Source organism: Lissotriton helveticus, chromosome 3_2, assembly GCF_964261635.1.
Source record: "Lissotriton helveticus chromosome 3_2, aLisHel1.1, whole genome shotgun sequence".
NCBI classification, from domain to species: Eukaryota; Metazoa; Chordata; class Amphibia; order Caudata; family Salamandridae; genus Lissotriton; species Lissotriton helveticus.
The window spans coordinates 385,133,417-385,148,167 of NC_136062.1; the positions used below are offsets into that span (position 1 = coordinate 385,133,417).

General features: G+C 42.3%; 1 long non-coding RNA gene across 1 annotated transcript; it reads left to right on the forward strand.

The window, feature by feature from the left end:
• Positions 1–2,242: 2,242 nt before the first annotated feature.
• LOC144826332 (uncharacterized) lies at positions 2,243–14,589 on the forward strand. Its single transcript, XR_013609790.1, has 3 exons — positions 2,243–2,371; positions 11,104–11,541; positions 14,222–14,589. It is a non-coding gene; the product is annotated as an uncharacterized LOC144826332 (long non-coding RNA).
• The last annotated feature ends 162 nt before the right edge of the window (positions 14,590–14,751 follow it).

Sequence of the window (14,751 nt, forward strand, 5' to 3'; positions counted from 1 at the left end):
ACTCTCTCTCTATCTCACTTCCTCACTCTCTCAATCTCTCTATCACACTAAATAACTTACCCTCTCTATTTCACTAACTCGCTGTCTCTCTATCTCACTAACTCAAAACATCAATCTCTGTTTCTATCTCACTACCTCACAACATTCCTCAACATCACTATCTCACTCTTTCAATACCTCACTCTCTCTGTCTCTCACTACCTCACTCTCTATCTCACTCTCTCTCACTACATAACTCTCTCTATTTAATAAGCCTGTTGTAAAATGTAATATGTTAATTTAGGATAAGGTAAAATGTTTTCACCAGTTATATCCAAAATGTATACTCACAGTTTATTCTCATTTCAGATGATTTCTATACAAGAAATTAAGATGGGAAAACAAGATGAGAGCAAACCTTTTCAGAAGGCAATAAGAGCAAATATTGTAACATGTTCTCCAAAAACAAACTACAAAAATGCTAAAAAAGAAGACAAAACCTTATACCACCTTGCCCTAGCAGATGAAAGTGGTTTTATTAAAACCACATGCTATAATGACGATTTTTACAATTAAACCAAACAAGGACATGGAATTATTATAAGGAATTTCCTGGCAAAGAACTATGTTGTACTATTAACCAAACATACAAAAATATCAAGGATGATACCTTTAACGCTTACAAGTGAAATTCTACAAGAAGCAAAAAACACACTAGAACCACCAGCTCCACCAGTATCACCTATTAAAACAATAAGAGAAGCCAAATTACGGACATTAATGAGCATATCGGGGACAATATCCGAGGTATGTTAATAAGTACAACACACACTCTCTTCCCCACACACTCTCTTCCCCACACACTCTCTTCCCTACACACTCTCTTCCCCACACACTCTCTTCCCACACACTCTCTTCCCACACACTCTCTCACACTCTCTTCCACCCAATCTCTCTTCACCATACTCTATCTCCAACACACTCTCGCTCCATAGCACTCTTTCAAAAAAACTCTATTCACCACAATTTCGCATCACAACACTCTTCACCACACTCTCTCTTCCCAACACTGTCTCTTAAAAACACTCTCTCTTCAAACACTCTCTCTACAACACACTCTTTCTTCCCCACTCTCTATTCACCACACTGTCTTCAACACATTCTCTCTTCACCAAATCTCTCTCTTCACTGCACTCTCTACACACTCTCTTCGCCACACACTCTCTTCCCCACACACTCTCTTCCCCACACACACTCTTCCCCACACACTCTCTTCCCCACACACTCTCTTCCCCACACACTCTCTACCCTACACACTCTCTTCCCACACACTCTCTCACACTCTCTTCAACCCACTCTCTCTTCACCACACTCTATCTCCAACACACTCTCTCTCCAACGCACTCTTTCAAAAAAACTTTATTTACCACAATTTCGCATCACAACACTCTTCACCACACTCTCTCTTACCAACACTGTCTCTTGAAAACACTCTCTCTTCAAACACTCTCTCTAAAACACACTCTTTCTTCCCCACTCTCTATTCACCACACTGTCTCCAACACATTCTCTCTTCACCAAATCTCTCTCTTCCCCACACACTCTCTTCCCCACACACTCTCTTCCCTACACACTCTCTTCCCACACACTCTCTCACACTCTCTTCCACCCACTCTCTCTTCACCATACTCTATCTCCAACACACTCTCTCTCCAACGCACTCTTTCAAAAAACTTTATTCACCACAATTTCGAATCACAACACTCTCTCTTCCCAACACTGTCTCTTGAAAACACTCTCTCTTCAAACACTCTCTCTACAACACACTCTTTCTTCCCCACTCTCTATTCATCACACTGTCTTCAACACATTCTCTCTTCACTAAATCTCTCTCTTCACTGCACTCTCTCTTCACTGCACTCTCTCTGCACCGCACTCTGTCTGCACCGCACTCTGTCTGCACCGCACTCTGTCTGCACCGCACTCTGTCTGCACCGCATTCTGTCTGCACCGCACTCTGCACCGCATTCTGTCTGCTCCGCACTCTTTCTGCACCGCACTCTTTCTGCACCGCACTCTGTCTGCACCGCACTCTGTCTGCACCGCACTCTGTCTGCTATACTAACACTATATATACAAAATAAATTAATACTAATATTTACTTTTTCTTTGACAGGAAGAAGAAACTAAAAACATTTTTGTGTCATGACAAGAAACAAAATTAAAATCTATTACAGTTATTGACACGACAGACTCTGTTAAAATAACATTGTGGAGAAATGCAACAGGATTCCCAATAACACTTGGAACTTATGTGAAAATGACACACTTGACCGTCCACAAATGTAATAATGAAAAAATTTTGAATACTACTCAGAATACACATATAGAAGTAAGTACCAAAAAATATGTACTTGTGTACCTGTGTGGCTCTATTTGTATGTGTGGCTTTGAGTGTGTGTAGCTCAATGTATGCATAGCTTAATGGGTACGTGGGTGCCTCTGTGTGTGTTTTTGGGTGCCTCTATATGTGTATGGGTAACTCTCTATGTCTATGTGAATGCCTCAGTATGTGTGTTGGGTGGCTCTGTATGTGTATGTGGGTGGCTATGTATGTGTATATGTATGTGGCTCTGTATCTGTATAGCTCTGTATATATGTGTGAGTAGCTCTGTATGTATATCTGGGTGGCTCTGTATGTGTGGGTGACTGACATACTGTATGTCTACCTCTATGTGACTAAGTCTATATGTATATGTGTTGATTCTCTCTCTAAAACTACATCACTATCTCTCTACATCTCTCTCACTACCTCACTCTCTCTCTCTCATTATCTCATTAACTCACTCTCACTAACTCACTATCTCCACCTAGTTCAAATTCAAGTTCAAGTTAAGAATTTGAATAGCGCACTACTCACCCAGAGGGTCTCAAGGCGCTTGAGGGAGGGTCGAACTTTACTTATTGAATATCCAAGTTTTTAGTTGTTTTCTGAAGGAGAGGTGGTTCTGTGTAAGGCGGAGGTGGGTGGGGAGAGAATTCCAGGTCTTGGCCGCTAGGTAGGAGAAGGATCTTCCTCCCATGGTGGATCTTTGGATGCGTGGAATTGCGGCGAGGGTTTGATTGGACGATCGTAGTTGGCGGGTGGGGGTGTAAATGGACAGGCGAGTGTTGAGGTATTCGGGTCCCAGGTCGTAGAGGGCTTTGTGAGCGTGGGTGAGGAGACAGAACGTTATTCTCTTGTTGACGGGGAGCCAGTGGAGGTCTTTCAGGTGACCGGAAATGTGAGCATGGCGAGGGATGTCTAGGATGAGTCTGGCTGAGGCGTTTTGGATGCGTTGGAGGTTTTTTTGTAGTTTGGCTGTGGTTCCGGCGTAAAGGGTGTTTCCGTAGTCCAGTCGGCTTGTGACCAGTGCGTGGGTGACCGTCTTTCTTGTTTCGGTGGGGATCCAACGGAAGATTTTTTTGAGCATAAGTAGGATGTTGAAGCATGATGATGAGACGGCGTTGATTTGTCTGGTCATCGAGAGGGAAGAGTCCAGGATGAAGCCCAGGTTACGTGCGTGGTCCGTTGGTATGGGTGCGGTTCCCAGGGCCGTTGGCCACCATGAGTCGTCCCAGGCGGAGGGGGACGTTCCTAAGATGAGGACTTCCGTTTTGTCCGAGTTCAGTTTTAAACGGCTGTTCTTCATCCACTTGGCTACTTCTTTCATCCCTTCGTGTAGGTTGGTTTTGGCGGTGTTTGGGTCTTTGGTGAGGGAGAGGATCAGCTGGGTGTCGTCTGCGTAGGAGATAATATTGAGGTTGTGTTGGCGCGAGGGGACTCATGTATACGTTGAAGAGGGTGGGGCTGAGTGAGGATCCTTGTGGTACGCCGCAGATGACTTCGGTGGCCTCTGATCTAAAAGGGGGGAGGCGGACTCTCTGGGTTCTTCCAGTGAGGAACGAGATGATCCAGTCCAATGCTTTTCCTTGTATTCGACGTTGCTGAGGCGTTGTATAAGGGTGCTGTGACAGACTGTGTCGAAGGCTGCGGAGAGGTCAAGTAGGATGAGGGCTGCTGTTTCTCCGTTGTCCAGTAGAGTTCGAATATTGTCTGTTGCTGCGATGAGGGCGGTCTCGGTGCTGTGTTTGGCTCGGAAGCCAGACTGTGAAGGGTCGAGGGATTTGTTGGATTCGTGGAAGGCGGCGAGTTGACTGTTGATGGCTTTCTCAATGACTTTGGCAGGGAATGGGAGGAGCGAAATGGGGCGGTAGTTCTTAAGTTCAGTGGGGTCTGCTGTGGGTTTCTTCAAGAGGGCGCTGAGTTCGGCATGTTTCCAGCTTTCCGGGAAGGTAGCGGAGTTGAGGGAGCAGTTGATGACGTCTCGGAGATGGGGTGCGATAATGGAGTCTGCTTTGTTGAAAATGTGGTGGGGACATGGGTCGGTTGGCGATCCTGAGTGGATGGATTTCATCAGGCGGATGGTGTCTTCAGTGGTGATTGGGTTCCAGGCGCAAAGGTTGTTGGAGGGGGTTTTAGTTCGGAGGTGGGTGGGGTGAACTGGTCTCCAAAGCTGTTATGTATGTCAGCAATTTTGTTGTGGAAGAATGAGGCTAGAGAGTTGCAGAGGTCTTGGGAGGGAGTGATGTCGTTGGTGCCGGCGGTGGGGTTGGTGAACTCTTTGACGATGTTGAAAAGTTCTTTTGCTGTTGGGGGCGTTGTTGTCGAGTCGATCCTTGAATGCTGATTTCTTGGTGGATCGGATCAGTTGGTGGTGTTTGCGGGTGGCGTTCTTGAAGGTGGCCAGGTTGTCAGCAGTTGGGTTTTTTCGCCAGGCTTTCTCGAAGGTGCGACAGGTCTTCGTGAATTTTTTAAGGTCATCATTGAACCAGGGGGCTTTTTTGATGCCTTGCTTGATTTGATGGTTTTTCAAGGGTGCTAATTCGTCTGCGCTGAGGGTGATCCATTGTGTGAGGTTGGTGGCTGCTTGGTTTGGGTCCGATGATTTTGCAGGAGGGTTTTGTTGAAGCGATGTGAAGAGCTGGTCAGTGGTAATTTTGTTCCAGTTTCTCCGGGGAATTGGTTGTGGGTGGTTGTGGGTCGTAGTCTTTTTGTAGTTGAAGTGAACGCAACTGTGGTCCGTCCAATGGAGAGCTGTGGTGTGATTAAAGGAGATGTGCTTGCTGGAGGTGAAGATTGGGTCGAGCGTGTGCCCGGCATAGTGGGTGGGGGTGTCCACAAGTTGTTAGAGTCCGAGATTGGCGAGGTTGTCCAGAAGGGTGGTGGTGTTGCTGTTGTTTTTCTTTTCCAGGTGGAATTTGAGGTCTCCCAGTAGAATGTAGTCCTCGGAGGGGAGGGCGTGTGGGCTGATGAAGTCAGTGATGTCTTCGCTGAATTGTGTGCGGGGTCCGGGTGGTCTGTAGATGAGGGTGCCTCTGAGTGTTGTTTTAGGGTCGGTGTGAATCTGGAAGTGAAGGTGTTCGGCGGTTGTGAGGTAGTCATCGGAGCTGGTCGTGATGCGAATGGTGTTCTTATGGACGATGGCGATGCCTCCTCCTGTTTGGTTGATGCAGTCCTTTCGGATGTTCTTGTAGGCGTCCGGGATGGCTATGGCGATGTCGGGTGTTGATGAGGCGTTCATCCAAGCTTCTGTAAGGAAGGCGACGTCCGGCGATGTGGTGTCTAGTAGGTTCCAAAGTTCGCTGGCGTGTCTGTGGACCGAGTGGGTGTTGAGCAGGATGCACTTCAGGTGGTTAGTGTCGTGGCTCTGTTTGGGGTCAGTGGATTTGGTGTGAGGCCTGATGCAGTCGAACTTGCAGGAGTGGCAGGGGAAAGGTCCATGGGTGTGCCTTGGGGTGGCTCGGTAGCAGTATGGGAGCCGGCCGGGGTTAAAAGCTGAGAGGGATGCGGCGTCGTACGTTATGCGGGTGGAGTGGAATTTGCGGGGGCCAGGGGGTCTGGCGCTGGGTGCGGTCCAGGCGCGGACGGGCGTAGACGGGCTTACCTTTGGCGCACCTTCGGCGCGCATGGGGTGCGTCCGCTGCGCATTAACGCTGCAGGCAAATGCGTCTGTCAAATGTGGATAGTGGAGGGGGCGGAGCGCGGGAGGAGCAGCTGGGAGGCGGGAGCGGGGTGGAGAGCCGGGCAGGGAGGCACAACAACAAACAACAAAATGGCAGCAAGCCAAAAGCCAAACAGGACGAGATTGGGGCACAACTATAATAATGGCTATGAAATGGGCAGTGGCACCGGCACAATCAGTCACAAATGAATTAATCAGGCAAAGGCAGCAAAGCACAATTGAATGATAATGAATGCGCACTTTAGCAATATAGCGCTACGATACAAATATCATCAGCAATCAGGCACTAATAATTGCAGGAGCAATGCGAGCTAGAAAAGAGCAGTCTGGCAGTATAGCGCTACAATACCACAATCAGAGCAGGGAGCAGCGTGAGGAGCGACCGCTTCTGAAGAGCTCAGGACGGTCACCTAACTCTATATACATCACTACACCACTCTCTCTATCTCATAACATCACTATCTCACTAATTCACTAACGCTCTCTCTCTCAATACCTCATTACATCACTATCTATCACTACCTCACTCTCTCACGACTTTACTCTCTATCTCCCTACTTCACTCTCTATCTCACTACATCACAAATTCAAAGGCACAGGCATACAAAAAATTGTCGTATTAAACATAAAAGAACATGCAAATATCAGTACCCAAAATATCCAATGCCAGAAACTTATATTTTAGAACAATTAGAGCTAGACAAAAAAGATCAAGAACTCCTTCAGCAAATTGAACTAATACATCTAACTATGAACACACAAGAACTCCAAACTTACTCTTTCAGTCACTTTTTAGATTCAATGCAACTAGATTTAAAACAGTATCTTAAATGTATACAGTCTATAATTGAAAAGAAAACTATTTTTCTACAAAGAACACCAGCTGAATGCTTTATTAATAACTACAATCCTACAATTTTACAAGCATGGCAAGCAAACATAGATATACAATACATCTTAGATGCATATGCCTGTGCTGTATATATAGTTTCATATATTAGTAAATCTCAACGTGGAATGAGCAGATTAATTGCACAAGCTGCAAAAGAAGTATATAACAATCCAAGTATAAAAGAACAACTTAAGCATATAGGTAACAAATTCTTAAACTGTACCGAAATAAGTGCACAAGAAGCTGCCTATCTTATACTTCAAATTCCTTTACGGAAAAGTTCTAGATCTTTTGTATTCATTAATACAAGCCCACAAGAAAAGCGTACATACTTATTAAAAGACATTGAGACTATAAATTTATTGCCAGATACTTCGAATAACATACAATATGAAAATATTATAGTAAAGTACAGCAAACGCCCAGAAATATTAGAAACATGTACATTAGCTGACTATGCATCTATGTATGATGTAAAAAAAAAAATAGGAAAGGAAAAAAAAAAACAGACCATGAAAATTTTCTCGCAGAAAATAACTTTTATAGCTCAGATGAGGAAGAACTTGAGATTAATCTGCAAAATGAAGCAATAGAAGTAGACTATACAAAACGCAAAAAATAATTCGCTATTGTAGATTTAACAAAAACAATGACTCAGAAAATTATTATAGAGAATTGATAATGCTTTATTACCCATGGAGAGTTGAACATCAAATAATTGGTCATAAAGAAACATATTATGAACGCTATCTAGAAATTCAAAGTACAGTTGACTTTTATTATAATGAATATAATAAAACACTAACAACAAACGAAAATGAAAACAGTACATTAGACCCATTACTTATACCTCCAACAGAAATAGAAAATGATGACAACATATGTCCAGAGGTACAAGCTAATGAACAAATAATATATGACTTATCATTCGATTTAGGCATTAGAAGTACAAGTATTGAAGAAGCACTAACAAATAATTTAATACCAGATGACCAATATAACAGTATAATGCAAAATCTTACCAATGAACAACTTAACTTTATATACCATCACTTACATTGGATAAAAACAAAAGAAACACCCTGCTACACATTTTGTACAGGTGGTGCTGGAGTAGGTAAAAGCTTCCTCATTACAGCACTTTACCAAACATTACTACGATACTACAATACTAAAGCAGGAGAAAATCCTGACAACATATATGTATTGCTTACAGCTCCAATGGGCAAAGCAGCACATAACATTCATGGTAAAACACTTCATAGTACTTTTAAACTACCTGTTTCGCAAACACTGAATTACAAACCACTAACTCATGAGAACAGGAGCATACTACAAAACCAATCAATGCATCTTAAATTATTAATAATTGATGAGATCTCAATGGTAGGGGCAAATATATTCAATTTTATACATAATAGACTACAAGAAATAAAAATGTCTAACCTCCCTTTTGGTGGTGTATCAATTTTAGCAATTTGGAGATTTTTATCAATTAAAGCCAGTATTTGACCCCGACATATTTGAAAACTCGAGATCTTCATACAAACCATTAAGTACTAATCTATGGCAAGAACATTTTAAGTTATTTGAGTTAACTAAAATTATGAGACAGCTCAACGACTTACCATTTGCTGAACTACTAAACAGATAGGAAAACAAACTAATGAAGATATAATACAGATACAAACACGAGAATTAGAACCACCAGAAAACATTATCAAAACTATCCATTATATTATGGGAACTAACAATGAAGTTAATAGCATTAATAGTGCAGTTTTATTGCAACATATAATACAATACCCTGTTTACACAGCCACAGCAGTAGATACTGTTGCATCTGACTTAACTGAAATAGTTAAAAAAAATCCTAACTCAATTACCTACAGACTCAACAAAAACAATGGGCCTGCCATTCATTGTCCATATTGCCTTAAAATTAAGATATGATCTTACTAACAATAGTAATGTTAATGATGGCTTAACAAATGGTGCTACAGGCATAGTTGAATTTGTAGAAACTATAAATAACACCCCATATATTATATGGATTCATTTTGATAATGAAAATGTTGGTAAATATACAAGGCAAGAAAATAAACACATATATAGCACTAATATTGTATCGTGGCATTTCCAATTTACAAAAAAAATTATAACAATTATACGCAAACAATTTCCCCTACGACAATCATCTGCACATACTATACATAGAACACAAGGAGAAACTATTGAACCACTTTACATCCACTTTAACAATAGCAAAGTACATCATTTGCATTATGTGGCTTTAAGCAGAGCCAAATCATTAGCTAACATATATATTAAAAACTTTAACCCAGACAAAATAGCTGTACATGCTAAAGTACATGACGAAATGACAAGATTAAGGACAGATATGCAATTACAAATATCTGTACCACAATTATGTAACTACAGCCAAATGTGTAATGTTATAGTACAAAATATACGTTCACTGCAAAAGAATTACACAGCTATAAAAGCAGACACAAATATAATGAATGCAGATATTCTATGCTTCACTGAAATAAACACTACTAGAACAGCAAATAGCAATACTTTCTTAATAGAACAGTACCATCTATTAATATTTGATAGATTCCACCATCAAGTAACAAACCATGGGATAGCAATTTACTACAGAAAAAATATTCTCTTAATTCCTATATATGAAACCCAACACGGAATTGACATTCTACATTTTACTCTGCAGCTTAATAATTGCAACTACTTGTTTGTTATACTATACAAACCACCACATGTAAAGATACAAACACTATTACAAGTTTTAAGTACAATATTGAACTTTTACCCTAATTATAATTACTGCATAATGGGTGACTTCAACATAGATTTAACACAATCATCACAAAATGCTGACCTACTGCTACAATATATGCTAAACGAATTCAAATGTGAGCAGAAAATATCATAATATACAACTGACTACAAATCTACTTTAGATCATATCTATAGTAATGTAAACTTAAGCCACTATGGTATATTAGAGTCATATTATAGTGATCACAAAGCCTTATGGGTAGCAATTTAATAAGCATGTTGTATATATGTGTGTATGGGTGACTCGCTATCTTTATGTGGCTGGCTCAGTATATGTGTTAGGTGACTCTATATGTGTGTACGTCAGTGGCTCTCTATGTGTATGTCTGTAGCTCTGTATATCTGTGTTGATAGCTCTCTGTGTGCATGGCTGTCTCAGTATGTGTGGCTCTGTATGTATATCTAAGTGATACATTTTCTGTGTGTGTGTGGCTCTGTGTGTATGGGTCTGTATGTGTGTGGTTGGCTCTCTCTCTATCACTACCTCACTCTCTCTCTCCCTAACTCTCTCTATCACTACATCACTCTCTCTCACTAACTCACTCTCACTACCTCACTGTCTCTCACACTACTTCACTCTCTGTCTCACTAACTCAATCACTCTCTCTAACTCACTCTCTACCTCACTACTCAACTCTCTCTAAATAACAGCATCACAATAACACTACATCACTAACTATCTCTCTCAATACCTCATTAAATAAATGTCTCTACATACCTCACTCTCTCACTACATCACTCTCTAACACACTACCTCACAGATTCACTCTCTAACTGACTACATCACTCTCTCTCTCTCACTACAATACTCAATCTATTTCTATCTCACTATCTTACTCTCACTATCTCACTATATCACGGCTCACTCTCGCAAAAGATCACTACATCACTCACTCACTAACATACTCTCTCACTACCTCTCAACTTCACTCTCTCTCTCTAACTCACTACATCACTCTCTCTCTATCTCACTTCCTCACTCTCTCAATCTCTCTATCACACTAAATAACTTACCCTCTCTATTTCACTAACTCACTCTCTCTCTATCTCACTAACTCAAAACATCAATCTCTGTTTCTATCTCACTACCTCACAACATTCCTCAACATCACTGTCTCACTCTTTCAATACCTCACTCTCTCTGTCTCTCACTACCTCACTCCCTATCTCACTCTCTCTCACTACATAACTCTCTCTATTTAATAAGCCTGTTGTATAATTTAATATGTTAATTTAGGATAAGGTAAAATGTTTTCACCAGTTATATCCAAAATGTATACTCACAGTTTATTCTCATTTCAGATGATTTCTATACAAGAAATTAAGATGGGAAAACAAGATGAGAGCAAACCTTTTCAGAAGGCAATAAGAGCAAATATTGTAACATGTTCTCCAAAAACAAACCACAAAAATGCTAAAAAAGAAGACAAAACCTTATACCACCTTGCCCTAGCAGATGAAAGTGGTTTTATTAAAACCACATGCTATAATGACGATTTTTACAATTAAACCAAACAAGGACATGGAATTATTATAAGGAATTTCCTGGCAAAGAACAATGTTGTACTATTAACCAAACATACAAACATATCAAGGATGATACCTTTAACGCTTACAAGTGAAATTCTACAAGAAGAAAAAAACATACTAGAACCACCAGCTCCACCAGTATCACCTATTAAAACAATAAGAGAAGCTAAATTACGGACATTAATGAGCATATCGGGGACAATATCCGAGGTATGTTAATAAGTACAACACACACTCTCTTCCCCACACACTCTCTTCCCCACACACTCTCTTCCCCACACACTCTCCTCCCCACACACTCTCTTCCCCACACACTCTCTTCCCATACACTCTCTTCCCACACACTCTCTCACACTCTCTTCCACCCAATCTCTCTTCACAATACTCTATCTCCAACACACTCTCGCTCCAAAGCACTCTTTCAAAAAAACTCTATTCACCACAATTTCGCATCACAACACTCTTCACCACACTCTCTCTTCCCAACACTGTCTCTTAAAAACACTCTCTCTTCAAACACTCTCTCTACAACACACTCTTTCTTCCCCACTCTCTATTCACCACACCGTCTTCAACGCATTCTCTCTTCACCAAATCTCTCCTTTCACTGCACTCTCTACACACTCTCTTCCCCACACACTCTCTTCCCCACACACTCTCTTCCCCACACACACTCTTCCCCACACACTCTCTTCTCCACACACTCTCTTCCCCACACACTCTCTTCCCTACACACTCTCTTCCCACACACTCTCTCACACTGTCTTCCACCCACTCTCTCTTCACCATACTCTATCTCCAACACACTCTCTCTCCAACGCACTCTTTCAAAAAAACTTTATTCACCACAATTTCGCATCACAACACTCTTCACCACACTCTCTCTTCCCAACACTGTCTCTTGAAAACACTCTCTCTTCAAACACTCTCTCTACAACACACTCTTTCTTCCCCACTCTCTATTCACCACACTGTCTTCAATGCATTCTCTCTTCACCAAATCTCTCTCTTCACTGCACTCTCTATACACTCTCTTCCCCACACACTCTCTTCCCCACACACACTCTTCCCCACACACTCTCTTCCCCACACACTCTCTTCCCCACACACTCTCTTCCCCACACACTCTCTTCCCTACACACTCTCTTCCCACACACTCTCTCACACTCTCTTCCACCCACTCTCTCTTCACCATACTCTATCTCCAACACACTCTCTCTCCAACGCACTCTTTCAAAAAAAACTTTATTCACCACAATTTCGCATCACAACACTCTTCACCACACTCTCTCTTCCCAACACTGTCTCTTGAAAACACTCTCTCTTCAAACACTCTCTCTACTGTGGTATATAAATAAATAATACCGGATCTAGGTTTGACTGGACATAGTAATAACAGATAGCTCAATAAATAAGAGTCAAGATTCGAGGTAGTAGGAGTTTGCAGGTTTAATACAGCATAAAGGACAGGAACAGGACAACCTGCACAGGAATAGGATGGCAGCGCTGCCTGGGACAGGATTGGACTGGCGTGCCAGGGAAAAGGAATCGGCGTAACATTTAATAACAGTACACAAGCATATATACTAAAACTGTTGCATTGCAATACATACAATAGGCGGAGCAGTGGGTGTGGTCAATAGCAGTCGCGAAAGATAAGGGTGAAAGTAGGTGTAACAAGAGGCGTATACATAGACATGTGATGTAAACGTAACAGAATATGTCATAAATGGGGCGGAAACATGGAGGGGGCTACCTAAGGAGCCGGGACCTCTAACCTAATGGTGCGCGCAAACTGACAATGACGTGTTACTAGGAGAAGCTGGGGGCTATGACTTCTGCGCTAGGAGCAGAGACTGAAGTCTGGAGAGTCAGGGCGACATGTACCTAAACCCTATCTAGTATCTAATGTTTAGAGGACATGTTGATATAAACTAAGAGTCAGGAGGGGAGAGGCTAACAGACTCTAAGACTGGAGCATGCATTATTCTACATGTAGTGCGTGTTGAGGAATATTAAATGACCATTAATACAGTATTTCTCCTACATGGAGACGTAAAGGCTAGACAATGACAGAAACTATTGATGCGATTCAGTAGCTTAGGAATGCAGAGAAGGAGGGCTGGACTGATAACTAGAATCATAACATACTCTTGGCAGACTCGTAGGCAGAGCCAGGCCGAGCCGGGCACTGCGAGGCAGGAAGTAAGTGAAGGGTCGAGGATACAGGTGGGGGCTGTATCGCTCCTCAGCGAGGGTTCAGGAGACTGGAGCTGAATCTGGTGTCCGGGCCCTTTTGAGGCCTAGAAACGGGGACTTTTCAATGAAATAACGTGCACACTGAGAAACGTGGCAACGTACCTTTACATAGGCCTAATACTCGTAGCTTTCACGAGAACTGGAAACTAGCATACTAGGGATGGACACAACTGTAATTGCGTCTTTAATCGAACATGGGGGATGCATATGCATATTAATCATGCACACATAACATAAGATGGGGGACACGTAGGGACACAGAACATGGCAAAATTTACTTTTCCACACTACAACACACTCTTTCTTCCCCACTCTCTATTCACCACACTGTCTTCAACACATTCTCTCTTCACCAAATCTCTCTCTTCACTGCACTCTCTCTTCACTGCACTCTCTCTGCACCGCACTCTGTCTGCACCGCACTCTGTCTGCACCGCACTCTGTCTGCACCGCATTCTGTCTGCACCGCACTCTGCACCGCATTCTGTCTGCACCACACTCTTTCTGCACCGCACTCTTTCTGCACCGCACTCTGTCTGCACCGCACTCTGTCTGCACCGCACTCTGTCTGCTATACTAACACTATATATACAAAATAAATTAATACTAATATTTACTTTTTCTTTGACAGGAAGAAGAAACTAAAAACATTTTTGTGTCAGGACAAGAAACAAAATTAAAATCTATTACAGTTATTGACACGACAGACTCTGTTAAAATAACATTGAATCGTATGGTGCTCAGATCATTTCCTATGCTGATGACACCCAGCTTTTGTTCTCGTGTGGCAAGGGGGAAGACTTTGACAGCGGTCGGATTCGGGAATGCCTGGAAGCCGTTTTAAACTGGTTTCAAAGGCATAGTCTGAAGTGCAACTCGGACAAGTCTGAGCTGCTCTTCTTTGGCTGCCAGCCGGATCCGGGCTGGAAGTCATGGTGGCCCTGCGACATGTCTCCACCTGACACGGCAACACTAAAGGCGAAAAATCTGGGCGTCCTGTGTGATGTCGATCTTTCCCTTAGACCCCAGATCATCGGGCTAATGGGGAAGTGTTTTGGCATCTTAAAACTGCTGCGGAAGTTCCTTCCTTTTTTATCTCTCCAGCATAAAAAAACTATTGTACAGGCCTTGATAGGCTCTCGACTTGATTATGCGAACGCG